General features: G+C 48.7%; 1 protein-coding gene and 1 non-coding gene across 2 annotated transcripts in view; one reads left to right on the forward strand and one right to left on the reverse strand.

The window, feature by feature from the left end:
* Positions 1-21,411, forward strand: part of PTK7 (protein tyrosine kinase 7 (inactive)) — a 64,250-nt gene that overhangs the window by 1,712 nt on the left and 41,127 nt on the right. The window lies entirely within an intron of this gene.
* TRNAG-UCC (transfer RNA glycine (anticodon UCC)) lies at positions 20,844-20,916 on the reverse strand. The gene has a single exon. It is a non-coding gene; the product is annotated as a tRNA-Gly (tRNA).

A 21,411-nucleotide genomic window follows, 5' to 3' on the forward strand; every position in this document is an offset into this window, starting at 1 on the left:
GCCGGAGCTCACAGGCTTCCTAGGTCTTCCTAGGCTGTTGGGGTTTCAGTGTGTGGGGTGCCAGATAGGGCTGCCTCCACTGCTGAAGTTTCTAGAGTTCTGGGGGAGATTCTGGTGGAGACAGGGCTCACATTCAACGAAAGCTAAATTCCTTCCGTGAGAAGACAACCCTGATGTTAATCAATGTTAATCCGCTGACTGGTGTTTAGCGGAGGGAAGGGTCCTGGTCGGGGGGCGGGGAGTTAGGGCAGGCTTCGGGCTGGGGACTGGAGGTCTGGAATCTCCTCTGGGGGTGGGGAGATGTCTTATGCTCAACAAAGGAACATTTTAATGAGAGCCTTAAATCAATTCCACCAAATGTGTCTTGGTGTGGAACCTGCCCGTGTGTTGTAAACAGTTTCTGCCGAGGCTGAGGCGCCTGCTGTCTGTCTTCTGGTGAAACCCAGGGGGCTTAACCTACCCCTGGACAGCATGACTTCAGGGGGCAACGATTTTTTTAAAAATAGATTACAGTAGGTTTTTCTATCTCATTGTTAAATTGTGTAATTAGCTGGAGAGGTAGTGAGACCCCACTGTTAATAAAGTAAGAGTAAGGGACCTAGGTTGGCTAGGTTTGTGGATTAGGCCATTTTGAAGTTTGGGTAATTATGCTGTAAAGGGCTGAGGAGCTTTCTGAACTTTGAGATCCCCATTGTGATAAATATGGTGGAGGAGGAGGAGGAAAGGGCTTGATGTTTGAAACCTGGGCTTCTTCTCCCCACCATCGGAATGGTCGGTTGCGGTCATTACCCATCCCTGTTCCCACCCTGGTCTCTGGGTTCTTTCCTCCAGGCTCTTGTTTCTTTGGAGAGATTGAGTTGTTCCGTCCTGAGATTATGCAGCCTGTAATTCAGGCCATTTATCAGTGACGGGCTTTTCTCAGATGTTGGGATGTATGGCGGGCGGGCACGGGTAATCTCTGCCCATCCTTGCCAAAGGATCTAGTCAGACTCCTGGCATTCAGAGCAGGGTTGAGTGGTGGAGAGGGCCCAGGCCGTGGGGATGAAGTGTTTGGCAGTACGGCAGCTCGGATCCTTTGACAGGCCCTGTGGCCCTGGCAGGCTTCTTGACCTCACAGTTTGCCTCCTCTCTGAAGGGACTTACTTCCTGGAGTTGTGCTGAGGATTAAATGTAATGAAGTATATAAAGGGCCCCTTTCTTGTGCTTCCCTCTCCTGTGGTGTGCTGCCAGCATACCTTTCCAGCTTTACAGTCACCCCCAACAATAAACATTTTCCACTTACTCTCCGTTTCAACCCAGCTAGTCTCTTTCCCATCCCCGAAAACACCCGGGGGTTCGCAGACCTTGCTCTCCTCTCTGGCCCATCTGGTATGTGCCCGTCCCCACCTCCACTTCCTCCCCGAAGCTGTCCCCCCATCTCTCCTGCTAGAAGGTGAATGCTTGGAGAACCTCTGGACCTTTAAGCCGTCTTCCATATTTTTGCCCCCCCTTGGGTTTTTAACATACTGAAGGGATTTACTTACTGTAGAATTCATTACCGTATCTTATTTATAATAGACTCTTATCTAGGTTTATTAAAAAGTGAATGAAGCTTTTGGGTACAGGGCAGAGTGACCATTGGCAGAGGTAAGAAGCCCCATTTCCTGCTAGGCTGTGTGTTGGGGGGTGGTCTTTGTGCCTTTTCCCCGCTTTGGATTGGGGTTGCCTGCTCTACTGTGACCCAGCTAAGACACCTGACAGATCTTCCTCCCTATCCTGAGCTGTCTGTTCTTTGTGGCAGTTTTCTGAGTTTTGATGGCAGGATTTTTCTCCAGGAGTTCTGGGTTTGGGCATCCATCTCTACGTAGGAAACTGACCTGCCTTGGAAAGGCCACAGCTCAACCACTGTGAGCTTGGTGGGGGCTTGGGTTACCTATACCTTTGCCACTCGAAACAAGGTCCCCAGAGAAGTGGCATTAGCATTCTCTGTTTTAAAAAAAATTTATTTTATATTCACCGGGGCCAAGCTGTCAGTTGTGGCCACTCTTCGACTTTCATTGTGATGTGTGGGGCCTTTCCTTTGCAGCAAAGCCTTTCCTTTAGTTGCAGCACGTGGGATCTCGTTCCCTGCCCAGGGATGGAACCCGGGCCCCCTGCGTTGGGAGCATGGAGTCTTAGCCACTGGACCACAAGGAAGCCCTCAGTCTGCATTTTAACAAGCTCCCAGGTGACCACACCGAAGGTTCTAGGAGTCTACTCTCAGCGTCCCTCCTTGCATAGAGACTCAAGGGACAGAGCCTTCCTGTTGCAACAGTACAAAGCATGGGCCCCAGATCTTGCACGGTATTTAAAGACTGACCTTAAGTAACTTTTAGTTCATGTGAACACTCTCCAGCGTGGTATGTACACTTAAGAATGACCTCCCTTTGGGCTGAGTTTGAATTAGGTTTTCCCAGGACGTTTGTCCATTAAAGGTGTGACTCCAGAGGGTTTGCAACACTAAGTGTGAAGTTCAGTTCCTTGGGGAGCCTCAGTTTTTCCTAGAGGAGCATGTGTAACATTTTACAACAAGAGCCGGTGGAGAAATCGGATTTGTTCGTCAGGAGTTTGGTCTGTAGAGGACTTTTCAGGAACATGTTTGGTTCACAAAGGGAGGCAGTGTCTCTGCTAGGCTGTAACAGTCGTAGTTGTTAAAAGTTTTGGAGGATTTCATATTTTGGAGTGAGGCTGGTTTGGGTGCGTTGTGTGTGTGTTTAAGCCAGTGGCAGCTTCTGTGAAGGAGAGTGGCCAGTTCAGACTCTAACATTTGAGCCAAGAGCAGTGTGGGGCCAGGGCTTCAGTCTTTGGTGAGTCCCTGATGGAAGAAAGGGTCATTAAACCGGGTTGGGTATCCTTGGCCTGTGTCCCTGAGCCTCCCTCAGCTCTCCCTAACCTCAGTACATACCTCTCTGCTCTGTGGCCCTGGCGGAGCCACGTGGTGGGGCCGCGGGCGCAGGCGCTGGCCTCGCCCACAAGCTGCCGGTTTGTCTCTCTCCCTCCTTGAGTCCTGTGCCACTCCCTGCCCCCCAGCTGTCTGGTCCTTTGTCCCGAGGGTGTGGGGCTTCTGCCATGGTGGCTGGGGGCAGGTCCTGCCTTGGGCTTCTCTGAGTTCACAGCTCAATGCTCAGTCAGCCCTGCCGAGCCCCCTGGCACTTTGGTGGAGCTGGCTGGCGCAGGCGCTGCTCCAGCTAATCAGTGGTTTGAGGAAGCCCTCTGTAGTATGTCACTTTTTCCATCCTCTTTTCTTCTCGGAGTTCAGGCCATTTCCCTCCCAGTAATGCTACACTGTGGGGCAGCTGTGGGGCAGGGAGGAGGCCCTGTCCAAAGGGCTAACCTATGCGGGTGCCTTCTCCCCTCTTGCAGCTCGGTTTGGAGTCCCCGAGCTCTCGTGTCCCTGTGTGCATTAACTCCGAGTGAACGCACAGGTGAGTGGGACACAGTCTCCCAGGTCCCAGGTCTGCAACCTGCAGACTCCAGGTCTCCTGCCAGAAGCTTAGACCCTAATGCACCGGACATGCACCTGCTGGCTTAGGTGTGTAGGTAACTTATGATAACTGGGTCCTGAGTCATGGGGGTAGGGATTGGGAATCACATGTTAAGAAGATGGGCATTTGTGTGTGTTTCTCAAAAATGCAGTCCAGAGTCCATCGGGGAATATAGTGGGAGGGCAGGTAACCAGAGGTACTGCTTAAAATTTGAGTTGCCTGAGCCTTACTGCAGGTTTGCCCATCAGAATCGTTGTGGTGGGGGAGCCAGAACATGTAGTTTACTTTCTCATTTGTTAGATTACATTAAAAAAAAAAATCTTTTGGCCACACTGAGCAACATATGGGATCCTAATTCCCTGACTAGGGATCGAACCCATGCCCCCCTGCATTGGAAGCACAGGGTCTTAACCACTGGGCCTTCAGGGAACAGGGATGTCCCCTACATTGTGTTTTTTGAATGACCAGTCCAGTCACATAGCTCAAGTCTCAAAAGGAAATTGCATTTTAAAAGCTTTCCAGGAGATTCTTACCTAAACTCAAGTTTGAGAACCAGTGCATAGCCACAAGGAGAATTTGTCAGTCTAAAGTGGAGGTGGGGGGACTTCCCTGGTGGTGGTCCAGTGGCTATGACTCTGCACTCCCGATGCTGGGGGCCCTGGTTAGGGAACTAGATCCCACATGCTGCAACTAAGAGTTTGAATGCCACAACTAAAGATCCCGCAGCTAAGACCTGGCGCATCCAAATAAATAAATATTAAAAACAAGATAAAGTGGAGGTGTGGTGATAAAAAAGAGGTTGGTGTTAATGCTGAGGGACTTAGGATGGGCTCAATTCAGTTTCAGGGTATCTTCTATGGAGGTGTCTCAGGTTGGGTAGGAGGCAGGAAGGAGACAAGATGATGAAAATCAGATGAAGTATGAGAGACAACACTTGGTCAAGGGTGCAATAGATGGAAGAACGTTCCAGAGTGTTTAGGAAGGTGAGTTCACCACGCAGAAGCAAATGGGGGAGTGGGAGGGCTTCGGAGAGGAGAGAGGATTCACTTTGCTGGTATCTGTAGTCCGCTGTGACCAATCAGAATGATGGAAAGACATTGATTGGATCAGGCGTCTGAAAACGTGGGTGCTTCTCTGCTAATATCACACATGGTAAAGGGAGAGAAGTGACACCCGTGGCTCATTGCTGCCTGCCAGTGCGGGAGACATAAGAGACGCAGGTGCGATCCCTGGCTTGGAAAGATCCCCTGGAGGAGGAAATGGCAACCCATTGCAGTATTCTTGCCTGGAGAATCCCATGGACAGAGGAGCCTGGTGGGCTACAGCCCGTGGGGTCTCACAGAGTCAGAAACAACTGAGCGACTGAGCACAGCACACACATGACTGTGAGCTGGTTATTTAACCTTGCCAAGCTTTAGTTAACTCGTGTGCAAAATGCAAGTGATGCTGACGCCTGCCTTGCCCACCTGGAAGTTAGGGGGTAGCGCTCCCAGCTGTGAAGGTGGTTGACTCAGGGAAGCAGCCCCTCTGGTCATCCCTGCTGTCTCTTCCCAGAGACGGTCCTAACCTTTTGTCTGCCTTTAAGGTGTCGGCCTTTCTTTCCAGTCCCTGTCTCTAGAGCGGCCTGCGAGGGCTCGACCTAGTCACTCTTAAATGACTCTTAAATGAGTCACTCTTAAATGAGAAATAGTTTTCTCATTCTCAAGCAGATTTTCTAAATGGGTCTCCATATTCCAGCGGCAGGTCAGAAATGTGGGCACAGCCCCTTTGTGTTTCCTGGTGGGAACTCTTCCTCCCCGTGTTCCAGTAGTGGATTCTCTCCAGGGTGGCCAGTGCTGGTCTACTTTAGACTACACCATCTCCCTTGGCCTGCTGAATTCCTTCCAGGGAGTAAACTGTGCTGCTTGTGGACGAGGCAGACTTTTATAATACCCAGGGGAGGGCTTTTATCATCGCAGGATGGTGTTGGGGTTTCCCCAGGCAGTTACTCTGTCTGACTTGTGGGAATGTCTGTGAGAACCGTGCGGGAGGTTCCTGAGGTGTGGTGTGGTCTCCCTGTGGGGGGAGGTTACGTTGGCCACAGTGGGCACAGCCTCTGCTCCTGGAGACACACTGGCTCTCTTTTGTCCCCTCCTTGGGTTGGTGGTGGTTTGAGGGGGCAGTGAAGAGAATGCTTGTCTGCTCTTGGGACTGCTGGGGTGTCCTAGCAGCTAGCTCATAAGGTGTCTTTGTGCAGATTAGAAATAGACGCCCTTCCTCCAGGTGACTGCAGCCCTGCACCAGGATGCAGGGCTTTGGCATGTGGAGCACAGGCAGTATTTCAGTATTAACGCCCTTGACTAGGCATTTGAGCAGTGCACAACCTGTAACGCTGTACATGACTGTCCCATTGAAGAAAAAGCCTCGCAGCAAGTCCTTCTTTGCTTCCCAGTTGGTGGGCCAAGATGATTTTGATGACCTCTATTCTAACAATATGTTTCAGATGAGCCCTTTTCATTGCTGTTCTCCCGCCTCCTGTGGTGGTGGGGTGGGGCACTGCTGCTCAGAACATACAATAGGAGAAGCCTGGGAGGCTGAGCCCGCAGTGGTGTGCCCACTCCACAGTATATGTTTGCGGTTGCTGAGGTCTCAGCCTGTTTCTGGGCTCCTTCCCCGCTGGAGGATTTTGCTGCCTTGCAGGCTTCTAGCCTGATGTGATAGTTGATGCAGAAGGCTGGCTGTCTTCGGGGAAGAAATGCTGCTGAGTTGATTTCTCGTTTCATGAAGGAGCTCCATGCTTACCTTTCTTTTCATGTCCTCTGTCCCAGGGGACCCTGGGGCCTCCCACAGCCGCAGGTAAAGTGTGTGGGCATTCCTGATTGAGAGGAATTCCTGCAGTAGAAGTGATATCACTTTATTTGCAAAGATGGACCCTAGGTCTTGCTGGGCTTTAGTTCTGGGTCCCTGGGGGTGTTCCCCCTTCCTAGGCTGAGACACTTGTTAGGAACACCAGGGTGGCACCCAGGAGGTGTGGACCCTGCCCCACATTTGCCTCAGATTGCTCGTGTGACCTTGGGCACATCCCACCTACCTCTCTGGCCTCAACTTGACAAGCCCTTGCTGGACCTTGCTGTGGTGACCTTTGAGGCCAGCACAGCCTTGCCATCTACCACTCCTTGGGCTTCTGCCACACAGTGTAGAATTGTCCTCCTCGCCTTTGGTGTTGGGAGAGTGCTTTCATCCGAGGGTTGCGTTTTATTCAGGAGTGTCTAGTGCGTGGGCACCGATGCGTCTAGACTCGATCGACTGGAATTAGGGTGTAATTGCCTGGGTGCCAAAGGGAATGAGAGGTTTGGGGAGAGAGTTCGTATGAGAAAAAAAAAAAGTGAGAGTTCTTAATCTGAGTATGGGAAGGCAGCAGTCCTTACCTGGTTGTCTCAGTATTTGAGGGACAAGTGTCCGGGTGGGGGGCTGCTTTTCTTTTGCACAGAAGGGGAGGGCTACTGGAGGGAGGCTTGGAGCTGGGAAGAGGGTTGGGGTGTGCTTTGGGAGCGCCCCCTTGTGTGATAACCAACGGCTGTACCCAGTTCTGCAGTTTACAGAATGCTTTCACCCACACTGACAGTCCATCCTATCAAGAAGGCTCAGAGCCAGGATGAGGGCGATTGGGTTTTTGTTTGTTTCTCAAAGAGTGGAGGTGGGAGGCATTTGACAAGTAAAGAAACTGAGGCACAAAATGTGATCCCCTCAGGACTTCAGAGCTGATAAGTAATAGAGCTGTTCCCAGGCTCTCATATGTCCTTGTGTGAACCTCATCACTGGAAGCTATGAAATGCTGCACATGTGCCTTGAAACCAGGTAAATGTTGGGGAGTGGATTTTGCAGCCAGGATAACTCTCTGGGTGGGTTTAGAGGCAGTCCCGATAGAATCAGAGGGAGTGTGTCAATAACGGAAACCTAGTTCTGGGTACCTGGGGGTGTTCCCCCCTCCTAGGCGGAGACACTTGTTAGGAACACCAGGGTGGCACCTGCCCCACATTTGCCTCAGATTGCTCGTGTGACCTTGGGCACATCCCACTTACCTCTCTGGCCTCAACTTGAGAAGCCCTTACCGAACAGTGAGAGTTGTTGGGCCACAGCATTCAGGATTGCTGGTCTCCACCCCCAACTCCCGCCCCCTTTTGGATTACAAAACAGCCAGGTTAAAGTGTTCTTTTTTAAAAAAAAATTATTTAGTTTTGGCTGCGCTAGGTCTTTGTTGCTGCATGCAGGTTTTCTCCAGTTACAGAGATCCGGGACTACTCTCTAGTTTCAGTGCACAGGCTTCTCATCGCAATGACTTCTCTCGTGGTGGAGCCTGAGCTCCGGGGAGCGCAGGCTTCAATAGTTGCAGTGTGTGGGCTCGGTAGTTGTGGCTCTAGGACTCCAGAGCACAGGCTCAGTACTCATGGTGCATGGGCTTAGTTGCCCCATGGCTTGTGGGATTTTCCTGGACCAGGGATTGAACCTGTGTCCCTGGCATTGCAAGGCGGATTCTTAACCACTGGACCACCAGGGAAGCCCCAGGTTAAAGTTTTCAGTGGCCCATTCAGAGATTTGTAGACGCCTTAAAGTTTTTAGAGTCATGATCAGACTGTATGTATTCTGGAAGTCCAGAATGGTGTGCCTGCATCCCCAGGATTCGAGCTTTTCTCATGAACCCAGGAGTCCTAAGTCGCTTCCCCCTGGTGCTTCTGGAAGGTCACGGGCAGTTACAGGCCCTGGCTTGCAGCTGTGCTGCCACATTCCAGACTGGTATGCCTGCTGAGAGCTGCACACTGGGTTATGCTGCGGTGGAGACCATGTAGGTGGTAACAATCATCTCTGCTCTGAGTTTACCGCCTCTAATGTCTTTTATATGGAAAGATGTGCCTGTGCCCTGCACGTGGTAGGGAAATGATGGATGTAGATTTCCCTTCCGTTTCTGACTTTGGAGGCAAGTCTTTGAATTCTTGAGGGCTTTCAGAAGAGGTTGGACAGTGACCTCTGACACTCTGGGAAACGTAAGTCCTTTGGAGCCAGGTGTATCTTGCTGACCGTGCTTGGCCATCTTGCTGAGTTTGTTCTTCTGCTTCTGAAGTCCTTAACTTACGTGCTATCATGGAGGGTGCAAAGGACACTTCGGTGTTCTGATTCTGGTACAGCTCATCTATTTAAAAAAAGCAAAAACCCACAAGGCTGAGCCGTCTCCTGGCTGGGAGAAGAAAGAGTCTCCTTCAAGCCGGCGGTTCCATAGAGAGGTGATGAGCCTGGATGGCATTTGTGATCCCAAGTTCACTTCCAGCCCCCTGAATAACAAAACACATCACGGACAAAGAAAACGGTTGTCTTACGGTCTTGGGGGTCGGCGGTGGGGTGTGGGGGGCGGTCAGGAAATGCTGTTGGTCTTGGAGCTCCAGCTACAAAGAGCAAAATCATTCTATCTGGTTAATTTAGCGGATTAAACCAATTGTTAAAGTGACCAATTTAAAAAATGCCCAACTTGCCGGCAGCTTTGCCTTCTGCAATCCGGGCTCCTCCTCCACCCTTGGGTTCAGGCTGGTGCAGGAGGAGCTTGGGGAGGAGGGGGAATGCTGTGCCCTGGAACAGCCCTGGGGGACTGGAGGAGGATCTCTTGTCTTCTCTTTACCGCCACCCGCTTTCTGAAAACTCCTTAAAACAAAAGGCTTTTATTTAGTAAACATGCACACCGCACCCAGCCCCCAGTGTAGTGTCCTGAGTGGCTTGGTGTCCTGGATGGGGAGTTCGCCCCTGTATTTCTGTGTGAGAGGCTGGGGTGCTTCTCAGCCTCCATACACTTTACCTTTGTTTCGAGGGCCTTTTGAAGATGGGCTCCGAGGTCCTGCTGAGCCAGCTTGCTCTGTCTCCTTCGATCCTCCACTTGAGCCTCCCCCTGAGACTCACTTTCCCACCGCGCCTCCCCTGCCACCCCCACCCCACCCCACCCCCCAATCTGCCAGCGGCGACCCAGAAAGGCGGCAGGAGAGCCTGGGCCGGGCTGGGCCCAGGCTAGGATGGCACCTCCCTCCGTCCCCTTCCCACCCGGCCGGGATCAAAGCTGCCTCCTCGGGGAGCGGGGAAATGCCTCTCCCAATAGCCCCACCAGTGAGTAAACAGCCAGGGCCTCTTGCAGCTTTTGAAGCGCGGGGCTTCGGGCTGGGAGGAATGCAGAACATTTCATTTTAGGAGTGGACTTAGGTTTCCAGCGCTCTGGGTATTTGCAAATTTGAAACAAATGCCCTCATTTAGCAGCAGGCAGGCTGGGCAGTAAACGGGGGTTGTTGAAGGGCGTTTATGACGGTCACAGGTATTTGTGGGAAGAAGGACCCCAGCAGGTTTGGGAGAGCACAGAGGGTTTATGGTTAGGTGGGTTGTCCAGAGGCCCCAACCAGGTCTCTGGTGGAGGGTTGTTGTTAGGTGGGCTTCACCATAAAAAGCATTGCTGCCTCCTGCCCCCCAGGAAGTATCTCCTTCTGGCAGACAAAGGGGCTGGGGATAGTGTTTATCCCCCAGGGCTGATGCGCAGGGCCTTGCCCCTCTCACTTGGCTGCCAAAGTATCAGATTTCCAATGAACCTCTCCTTCTCCTACTCCCAGAGCTTGAAAGGCTCATTAAATGTGCTTTATGTATAACAAGTTGGCTGAGGGCTCCCCCGCCGCCGCCCCCCCTCCATTTCCAGCCAGTTTTGTGAGGAAGGAGCTAGGGAAACCTGTTTTCCTTTTGTTGTTTCTGGAAGTAGGATCTGCGAAGATGCAATTGCAAAAAACCCTGATTTTAGGAGTCAGCCAAGCAAGTGTTGTTTGCCCTTGATGGGCAACTTGACCAAGGCTGGTCTCTCTGAAGCCTGGCTGTCTCCCCCTTGCCCGCCCCTGGCATGCCCGAACTCCCAGGGAAATTCAGAAATGTGTTCAGGCATTGAGTTCTGGCTTCGTAGCTTGCTCCCTGAGAGACCTTAGAGAGTTCATGTCACCTCTCTGAGCCCTCAGGTTCTTCTTTTGGAAGATGGGGATGGTAATACTGATACCATTCGAGTTCTCATGAGAGTTAAGTGAGATCGTACTGAACTTCATGATCTTTGAGTTCTCCCCAGTTTTGCTTCTTTCAGATTGAGTGGTAACATAATTATTATGTAATGTTCCCTTTTGGCGGAACATATATAATGGTGCGTCTCAAAATCAGTGACATCTTTGAAGTTCAGTGTATGGGAAGGACTTTGTCCCATAGTAGATACTTGATAAAAGGTAGTTAGAATGGGATAGGGGTGATTTAGTTATAGACCTGCTTTTGCTTCCTGTCTATTAGTAACTTTAAATAGAAAATGTTTTCTTTTTAGCCTGGCGCATAAATAACTAAGACTGCTTAAGGCAGAAGGCTTCATGCTAGGTAATGTAGAAGGGAGTGGTTGGGGGACTTCTAAATCCTTTGAAAAGCAAGAGATCCAGAAGAGGAGGTAGCCATCCCTAAGAGGACAAACAGTCTATTGTGGAAAGAAAATACCTCTCTGATGGTTGAGTCTCCATTTACTTATTTAGCCGCATGACACGGCAAACAGAGAGCCCAGTTCCCCAACCAGGGATCAAGCCCAGCCCCAGGGAAGTGAAAGCACGGAGTCGCAACCCCTGGACCACCAGATAATTTCCTTAGAGTCTCCATTGAAAAAGGCTGAATTGGGAATTCCCTAGCTGTCCAGTGGCTGGGACTCTGCACTCTCACAGCTAGAGCCTGGGTTCGATCCCTGGTCAGAGAACTAAGATCCCACAAGTTGAGTGGTCCCCCCCCCCCCAAAAAAAAAAAGGCATGAAAATGCTGAGCTATTCCTGGGTGGAGACTCACCCCAGGAATGGATTGTCTGGTAGGCAAACTAAGAACGAGAAGAGGGTAATGAACAAGCCAAGGACATGGAGAAGCACCAGAGAGGGGGGACCCAGTAAATCCCAGGTGCTCAAAGAATGGGGAGGGCTTCACTGGTGGTTCAGATGGTAAAGAATCCGCCTGCAACGTGGGAGACCCAGGTTCAGTCTCTGGGTGGGGAAGATCCCCTGGAGGAGGGCACGGCAACCCCTGTCCAGTATTCTGGCCTGGAGAATCCTCATGGACAGAAGAGCCTGGTGGGCCACAGTCCATAGGGATGCACAGGGTCAGACACGACTGAGCCACTAGCACAGAGGATGGGGACCTGAGTGGGACAGGCGAGGGACCCACAGCGGGTGGTAGCGTGGGCTTCCCCGCCCAGCAGCACAGCTGCACTGCGATCGAAGCTTTGTGGAGACAGCTGGCGCTCATCATTCTGCTTTGTGCTACCCAATCATGGCGGGAGGGGGAGTGTGTGCCATTCCTGCTCAGGACACAAGTGGCCTGAGGCTGGGGAGTTCTTTCTTTGCTGGATTCTGGTTCATCTGATGGTGGGATGGATTGGCTATCGAGTTGGGGTTTGGATGGCACAGGAAAAGAGCAAGATAGGTCCCTTTTGTATGTGTTAGTGGATGTCTAGAGCAAAGCTTTTTCTCTTTTTTCTTTTTTTTTTTTTAATAGATTGCTGCTTAGATACGTGTTTTAGGCACTCCACCTTATAGGGGTTTCAGAACGTGTTCTTTCTGTGTGGTCGCCCAGAAATTTAACCCTTGGTGGGTGTGCCCAGTTGGGAAAGGGGCTGATTAAAGGCTTGCCTGCAAGAGGAGAACTCAAAAAGTTCCCGGGTCTAGGGACCCAGCCTCTCCATGAAGTGAGGGCTCTTCTTCTTTCGGAAATGTTATTTATTTATCGGCTGTGCTGGGTCTTAGTTGCTGCGAGCGGGGGCTACTCACTGCCGTGGCTTCTCTTGTGGAGCACGGGAGCTAGGCACGTGGGCTTCAGTAGTTGTGGTGCACGGGCTTAGTTGCTCCACGGCCTGTGGGATCTTCCCAGACTAGGGATCCAGTCCCCTGCATTGGCAGGCAGATTCTTAACCACTGGACCACCTGGGAAGTCTGTTTGGGGAATTATTCAAGGCACAGATGATGTGCCTTGAATAATCAAAAGGGCATTGAGGTTAAGACAATTCCAGTGCTCTTTCAGGGCATTTTTGATGATAAAAAAACATTTTTATAAAACTCTGAAACTCAACATGAGTTTTCTTCTGGGGAGGCAGTGGTTCTTTTCAAACCAGGTCAACAGATTCTTTGAAGCCCTTTTTGCGTCTGAGTCACCCAGACCAATACCTGCAGGTATTGTCCTGAGTGTAACCAGTTGTCCAGTTTGAGAAGCCTCGAGAGGAGTTGCGTGGACCTCCATGGGGCTCCTGCCAGCTGCTGGCCTTGGGGGTGATGGCTGTGGCAGCTGAATTAACAGCTGCCTGTTCTGGGCCAGGCCACTGCCTCAGCCATGGAGAGAGGTGTTGATCAGGCTGACAGGGCAGCAAATACCCCTGAGCCCCAGGTTGGAAGTAAATTAGTTAAACGTTGCTCTTAGGCTCTGGACAAATTGCTTTCAGTTTTTGCTGCCAAAAGAGAACTCTGAAAACAGGGTGTAAATTGGGTTATTTACACTGTCTCTGTTTTTGTTGCTTCCATGCAGTCCGTGGAGGAGGGCGCCGGTCCAAGGGAGCTTTTCAGGTTCTTCTGGTACCTGGCATCAGGTGAAAAGGGGGTGGGCGTGTGTGGGGGGGGTGGTGAAGTGCCCTTGAATGCAGGAAGTGTGGTGACCGGACAGGCCTTTGAGGTGCCTGGGACCAGCCCCTTTCGTTAGATCAAAGAAATACCTTTTGTTTTTCCGCTCACACTTTCCTCTGCCCTGGAGCCAGAGTCGTAAAGAGGCGGAGTTGTGAGGGTCTGCATCTGGTGGTTGGGATGGTGGGTGAGGTGCGGGGGATGGGGTGGGGAGGCGGGGCAGGTGGTGGGGGGCAGGGGGTGGGGGGGGGTCTTCTCTTCTGCTGAACACTTCCTGGATCCTGCTCCCAGGCCTGGCATGTGCAGGGGTCTGCCTGGGCTAGCCTGGGCACCCCGGGGTCTGCGGGGCTGGCCGCCTGCCCTGGTAGGGCCCTGTCTGAGCTGGGCTCTAAGTTGGAGAAACCAGCCACACAAAGGTGGATTTCACTCCAGGCTAAGTGTTTTGTTGCTGAATCATTTGCATTCATTAAATGTAGTAAAGGGTGAGTGATATTTAAGGCAACGGGCGATGGGTTTGCTGGAGGCTGCTGTCTTCGAGCCTCGTCAAGAATTCTTGGGGCCAGGGAGAGGATGGGCGCTGCTCATTCAAAACTCACTTAACTTCTGACTGCCTTGGGCAGAGGCCAGCTGCTAAAATATGAAAAATGTTTGCCCAGAAGCCCCCTGAGCCTGGCCAGACTGCCCCGGCCAAAGACAACACACACTTACAATTCATTAGTTAGCTTCCTGCGAGTTTACTCGTGTCTCTTCCTCCCCTGGGACCTGGCTTAGTTGGGGGCACAAGCAGGGCCAGGAAGGCTCCTATAGATTTTCGGGGGAAGCCTGGCCTAAAGCAAGTGCTGTCCCCTACTGATGGACTGTAGGCTGTCTCTGAGGGTTTGCTCTGGTAAACCGGGCCACCATAAATATCCTTGTATCTATGCCCTTATGCTTATATACCTGAAGGGTAAATTCCCAGAAGTGGAGCTGCTCTGTCAAAGGATTAGAACTATATCAAAGTTGGGTACACCATTGTGTATGTATGTTATTTTTCTGGGGAGGAAATTTATAGCTCTCATCAAACTTCTGAATCACTGGCTGGGGAAAATCACACAGGTTAACATGTGAAAACTGGCAAATGTGATTCAAAAGTGAGGCATTGCTAGGGTGACTGAAGAATTTATCATCCAGCCTGGGGCCTTATCCATGATTATGCCCAGACAACCCTCAGAAGCCAGGGTTGTTCCAGGTAACTTGGGAGAATCGTAGCCCAGCGCCCCCCAGGATCTTTTTCCCTGATCTCTGGGATGTCCTCTCTTCCACACCGTGGCGCTCTGAATGACCTGCTCCATTTTATTTTCCATTCTATCAGCTGTGTTCTTTTTGTTTCTCCCAAACAAAATGCTGAGCTTGGTAGGATAGGTCCAGTTCCTGACCTTTGTTTTCCCAGATGCTCAGTGGTTGTTCAAGTTATTCTTGGATTCCCAAAACCCAAGCCCTGGAAACAGTGTTCCTAATCTGCAGGATGAAAGTGATAATATCCACCTCATAGAGCCATGAGTGCTAAGTCGCTTCAGTTGTGTCCGGGTCTTTGCAACCCCATGGACGATAGCCCATCAGGCTCCTCTGTCCATGGGTTTCTCAAGGCAAGAACACTGGAGTGGGTTGCCTTGCCCTCCTCCAGGGGATCTTCCCGATTCAGGGATTGAACCCATGTCTTTTCTGTCCCCTGCATTGCCAGGCGGGATCTTTACCACTAGCATCACCTGGGAAGCTATGACAAGGGGTTAATGAAGGAAAGTTTGTTCAGGGGCATTGCGATGTAGCCTTTATTCCTGGGAGGCAAGCTTCAGGGGCAGGCACGTTGACATATGTTGTCACTCTTTATTGGCGTATACTTTATTGATGTATTGAGTACTGCCAGCTGTCTAGATTTGCTTTTTTCCCGTTTCACCAATTATTGCCATCCCCTTAATTGCCCTTGTATCTGTTCCCTCCCCTTATATCTCATTGTCCATGACTTCGTTATTCAGGTCTTGCCATTCCTTCCTTGGAATACTGCTGGAAAAGTGAATTTTTGATGGCAGGATCTTTTTTTTTCCTCCTCAAAAATATCAAAAAGACATGCACTTTATGAACCCTGAGATGGAAACATCCGATGAGATGTACCAGACTGAGATAAAAAGGAAGCTGAATGAGAAGGGTGAAGAAGTAAAAAGAAGACTGGCTGAGATAATGAAGGAGTGTGAGGAGAGAAAACATGCAATAGTGTATACACAACCATGTGTGACGTAGAGAGCGAGGAGGAAGCTGCTAAACAGCACAGGGAGCTCAGCTCAGCGCTCTGTGATGACCTAGAGCGGTGGGATGAGGTCGGGGGAAGGCTCATGAGGGAGGGAATATATGTGTACATACAACTGATTCGCATTATTGTACAGGAGAAACTAACACAACATTGTAAGGCAGTTATATTCCAGTAATTAAAAAACGAATTAAAAAAAACCCCTCAGGTCACTGGAAAAAAAAAATGCAATGACAGAATACAGTTTCCAGTATACCCTTTAAGGAGCTGAATCAGCAGTGGTTAATCTAATCAATAGCATGCAGTTGAGGTGCTCTCAGAATCAGAGGAAAATGGACAGTGAGATGAAAATGATGAAAAAAAGGTGATAATTAGGTAAATAGATTTAAGATTTTGAAAAGTAATAAAGGATAAACGTGCTCCTCAGTTGCGTCTGACTCTTTGTGACCCCATGGACTATAGCCCACCAGGCTCCTCTGTCCATGGGATTTCCCAGGCAAGAGTATCAGAGTGGGTTGCGATTTCCTTCTCCAGGGGATCTTCCTGACCCAGGGATCAGACCTGAGTCTCCTGCATTGACAGGTGGATTCTTTGCCACAGAGTCACCAGGGAAGCCCAAAACAAAGGAGACACAAGTAAAATTAAGAAGCATATCCTAAGAGGTAGATAAGACACAGTACATACAACAAAGGAAGAACTCTAGTATTAGAACATAAACCAGACTGAAGCAAAGACAAATATATCAGTAAGATAAATTTCAGTGAAATATGTCTCCCACAGAGATAAGACAAGATTGAGTTAGGAAGGTTTCATGTTCTGTACATGAGACAAACCTAAAATGTGGACAGAGTTCATTTTATTCTAACTTGAGACCAGTAGCTTAATTTACTTCATTTATTATTTAGGAAATAATTTAAGGCTATTCTGAGTACAGCTTTGAAATGAATAAATTTGAAATGAAAAAAATATAGAATTGGTAAGTTCCATTGCTTTAGAAAAAAGCAAAGAAACAAAACTTAGGCAAATCCAGTCAAGAAAAGGAAAGAAAAGGTCAATAAGCAAAGCAAGAAAAGAAAAAGAAGCCTTAACCTCATCCTTAGCCTCAAACAATTTCTTGAGTACATACCAGGTGCTTGGTAGATTTTGGAGACTTAGAGCAGGTAATGAGATGGAGCTTACTATTCAGTGGGGAGGATTCACTAAAACGTGTACTAATAATTCCAGTTGGAATGATTGCCATGGAAAAGATTTTTTTTAAGTTGTCAAGGGTTACCATGTTCAGTGCTATGCTGAGAAATCGATGCTGGGAAAATAAAAGTTATTGAAATGTATTCAAGAGCCATTAGGATGATTGACTAGATAGTAACTATTAAAAACAACTGACAACACTATAAAATAGATAACTAATAAGGACCTAGTGTGTATGGGGAACTCATACTCTGTAATGGCCTATATGGGAGAAGAATCTAAAAAAAGAGCGGATATATGTGTAAGTGGTTCACTTTGCTGTATCGCAGAAACTAGCAACATTGTAAATCAATTATACTCCAATAAGAATTTTTAAAAATAATCGAAAGAAATCGAAATCGAAAGAAAAAATAATCGAAAGAAATCGAAATCGAAAGAAAAAACCTTCCACCAAGCTGTTGTATCAGACAGCCTTGAAGGGAAATTTCAAAAGACACAGAGGAAAATAGAGCCTTGTAGTGCTTTGTTGGCTGTCACAGAGCCAAGGAACAGATGGACGGCCATGCCATGCATGTCACAAAGTTGCTGTGACCTTGCTCCTAAATGCTGGCTGACAGCATATAAGAGGAAAATGCACTACTTAGAAATATTGGTGTGAAAGTCTAAGAAAAATACTGGCAAATTAAGTCTAATACTATTTTTAAAATAATGTGTCATAAACAATTAGGATTTACTCCCAAAATTCATGGATAGTTTAATCTCATGTAATTCATCAAAATAAGTCAAGACTCACACACTTATTTCCATCTTTGGCTGTATGGAGAACTAGATGCAAAAATAACATTAGATATAAATTAACATCTGTTCTTGTTTTTTAAAATTTCAAGCCAGAGATAGCATATGTAAAAATGAAATTATAATGCTGTTCTCTTTTAAAGTCACTAAGTTAAAATAGTAAGGTCTCTACCATTTAACATCATTCTGGAAACTGTAGCTGAAATAATACTGTAAGAAAACAGAAGTTGGACTTCTCTGGTGGTCCAGTGGTTAAGAATCCACCTGCCAACACAGGGGACACAGGTTCGATCCCTGCTCAGGGAAGATTCCACATGCCGGGGTAACTACTGAGCCCGTATGTCTTAGAGCCCATGCCCTGCAGTAAGAGAAGCCACCACAATGAGAAGCCCATGCACCCCCAACTAGGGTGTAGCCCCTGCTCGCCATAACTAGAGAAGCCCTTGTGCAGTAAGGAAGACCCAATGTAGCCATAAATAGATAAAACAGAAGTCAAAATAAAGTTAATGTCTTTTGCTGATGGTGCCAGTTTCTTATATGTGAAACCCAATCATCAACTGAAAGCCATTAGAATAGTAAGAGAGTTATTTGGCAAAACTACACAAAACTCAGAAGTTTCACTGCTTATCAGCGAGTAACCTTTTACGAAATACAATGGAAACATTTACCCCATTCACAAAATCAGCAACAAGAAAAACCCTAAGAGACTTAGGCATAGGGACTTCCCTGGCAGTCCAGTGGTTAGGACTCTATGCTTCTGCTGCAGGTGAGGGCACGGGTTTCATCCTTGGTGAGGGACCCAAGATCCTACAAGCTGTGAGGCTTTTTCAAGAAGAAAAAATAAATAGGCCTAAAGCAATAGAATGGAAACTGTATGTTGAAGGAGTCAGTAAATATCACCCTTCTCTCCTCTGAATTGGAAACCAGTGGATGCAGGGAGGAAGGAAAGACAGAGGAACTGGAGAGAAGGAAGTCCGTGCATCACCTTTATTACAGATAAAGGTGAGCTTGAGGAACAAGGTTTTAATCTGAAGAGGATTGTCTGGTTCATCCCTGAATTAGAGGGGGGTGGGTGGTGTGTGTGTGTGTGTGTGTGTAGGCTACGTGTATAAAATGTGTCCGGTCTGCAGGGGGTCTATTCCCCAACCCCCACCCTAAGGGGATGGGAGAGAGAGGATCTCAGCCAAAAATGCTGAGACATCACCCCTCCCTGGGACCTGGGAGAGAAGGTGGGATGAGGCTGCGGTGGTACCCCCTCCACTGAAATGGGGAGGGGTCATTCCTCCTCAAAACTCCCTTTGCTCTCTGAACTCACCCGGGTTTAACTGTTGAAGCCCCTGGTCACCTGGGGGGGTGGGTGCCTGGAATGTGACTCTTCCTTCTGAGGGAAAGGCACAGCAGTCAGCTTTTCCCGCTTATACCTTCACTAACCACGCTGCTGCTTCAGGGATGCTCCCAGGACACCTGGAGAACAGAGTGGGTTTTCCCCAAAGGCTCTCAAATGAATTAAAACAGGACAGTAGTTAAATGAATTCCAAGGCAGCCTCTGCACCCAAGAAAGTTCACTTGCTATCTATTTTCCAGCCCAAATCATGCACAAACACATCTCCTTCTGAAAAGTTAAAGAACAAGAACCTTCACGGCTCTATTCACTGTTGTACTCTCTAACACTTGGAACAATGTCTGGCACTTAGTAGGTACTCAATAACTTAATGACCTTTCTCAGAGGGGGAAAGTGTGACAGGTAATGCAGAAAAGGCCTCGTATTAATGATTTTATTGATTACAAATTAATAAGAAAAAGATAGCAATAAAAATAAATAAGGAAAAAGGTAGACAAGGAAGTACAGTAGAAAATTCGGCTAAAACCAGTAAACAAGATTGTTTTATGTTGTTAGGGACAGACTAGATGTCTTAATTGACTTGCAAAATAAAGAAAGGTATTATTTTAGTACTTGCAAATTGGCAAAGAATAAAGTGTCGGTGTTGGTAAGGAAAACAGATGGGCACAACCTTTTTAAAGAGCAGTTTGTCATTTATCAAAAACCTGAAATTGTATTCTCTGTGGTCCAGGGGCAGTTCTGTTTCTAGAAACATTCTCATTACCAAGCTGCACAGGTGCCTGCGCAGGGAGGTTCGGTGGGGGTGTTGTTTATAATGGCAAAAATTTATAACTATCTGAATGTCCACAATTAGATTAGGGTGTTAGACAAACAGATTATGGGCCACTGGTTGAATAATAATACACATGGTTGAAATGAATGGACTAGAACCATGTGAACAGACGTGGAAAGATACCTGTGGTTAATTGTAGAGCAAAAAAAGCAGTTTGCAGAATAGCAGGTGTTGTGGGTTGAATGGTGTCTCCTAAAAGGATATGTTCAAGTCCTAACCCCTGGCCCCTGTGATCGTGGCCTTATTTGGAAATAGGGTCTTTGCAGATGTGCTTAAGTTAAGAGATGTCATTCAGGTGGGCTCTAATCCTACGTGACTGGTGACATTCTTGCAATAAGGGAAGTGCTGCAGGCATGCACAGAGGGCAGATGGCTACCTAATGGTGGAGGCAGGAAGTGGAGTGGTGCGGCTCCATGCCCGGACTTCCCTGATGGCTCTGCGGGTTAAGAATCTGCCTGCCATGCTGGAGACATAGGTTCGATCCCTGGGTTGGGAAGATCCCTGCGAGGAGGAAATGACAACTCACTCCAGTATTCTTGCCTGAAAAATCCCATGGACAGAGGTGCCTGGCGAGATATAGTCCACAGGGTCGCAAAGAGTTGGACATGACTGAGTGAGCGGAGAGAGATCGCTAAGCCAAGCAATTCCAAGGATTGCCTGCACCCACCAGAAGCTGGGAGAGAGGCCTGGAACAGACTCTTGAAGAACCTCCAGAAGGAACCAAGCTTGCCAACACCTTCATTTCACACTTCTGGCCTCCAGAACTGAGGGAGCATAAGCTTCCATTGTTTTCAGCCACCCAGCTGTGGTAATTTGTTATAGCAGTCCTGGGAAGCTAACAGAACAGGTATGGCATTATCCCGAAATGCCTCCTGTGACCGTGCCTGCTGCTCTCTCCATGACAAAGAGCTGCTTCAGTCCATTTTCTACCCTAACACCCACCTCCTCGGAAACAGGGAGGGACTCACTGTTGGTGATATTTTTTTGTTTTTTTCTATCTGGGGACAGCCTGAGCCAGATAAATTTGTATTTCATCTCCTTTGTCTGCTCCACCCCTCACAAACCAGTGTCCTAGCGGCCTTTAGCTATGCCCCTCTGACCCCGTCATCCCTTAAGCTCTGAGCATCCTCAGTGCCTCAAGTTCATGCTTTGTCTTTGTGCCTCTGTCTTTTTCTATTTGCCAAGCCCCCTTCCTTCTTAAAACCTTGTTGTTAACGTGCAGAGCCAGGTGGCATCTTGGTTCCCTGACCAGGGATTGAACCTTCGGCCCCTGGGGTGGAAGCTCAGAGTCTTAACCACTGGACCACCAGGGAAATCCCTTAAAATCTTGTTCTGAGGAGCCTTCTTCTGAGATGCTCCTCTGCATCCCCCTTTTACCCTCACTCTGGGTTAAAAGCTTGCCTTGTGCACCCACCTATCACACTGTGTGGTACCATGGTTAAGCCTAGTGGTTAGGATAGGTTTTTCCTTTGAGCCAGGCAACGAGAGATTTGAATCTTGTGTGTGTCATCGACTTGCTGTGTGACCTTGAGCAAGTGACTTTACCTTTCTGTGCCTTGGTTTCCTCATCTGCAGAATGGGGATCGGAGTGCCTCCCTCACTGGGTGGTCGTGAGCATTCACACTGGTTAAAACTCTTGGAACAGTGCCTGGCACGTTGCAACTGGTCAGTGAGGCCTTGCTGTTATCGTAATTATATGTTTACTTGTCTGACTCCCCCACTAAGCAGAGATATTTAAAGGCAGTAATTGTGTTTTTCTCTCTCTGTCCCCAGTGTTTTGCAGAGTACTTGGCACATGATAGGTGCTA

This window comes from Bos taurus, chromosome 23 (assembly GCF_002263795.3).
Source record: "Bos taurus isolate L1 Dominette 01449 registration number 42190680 breed Hereford chromosome 23, ARS-UCD2.0, whole genome shotgun sequence".
NCBI classification, from domain to species: domain Eukaryota; kingdom Metazoa; phylum Chordata; class Mammalia; order Artiodactyla; family Bovidae; genus Bos; species Bos taurus.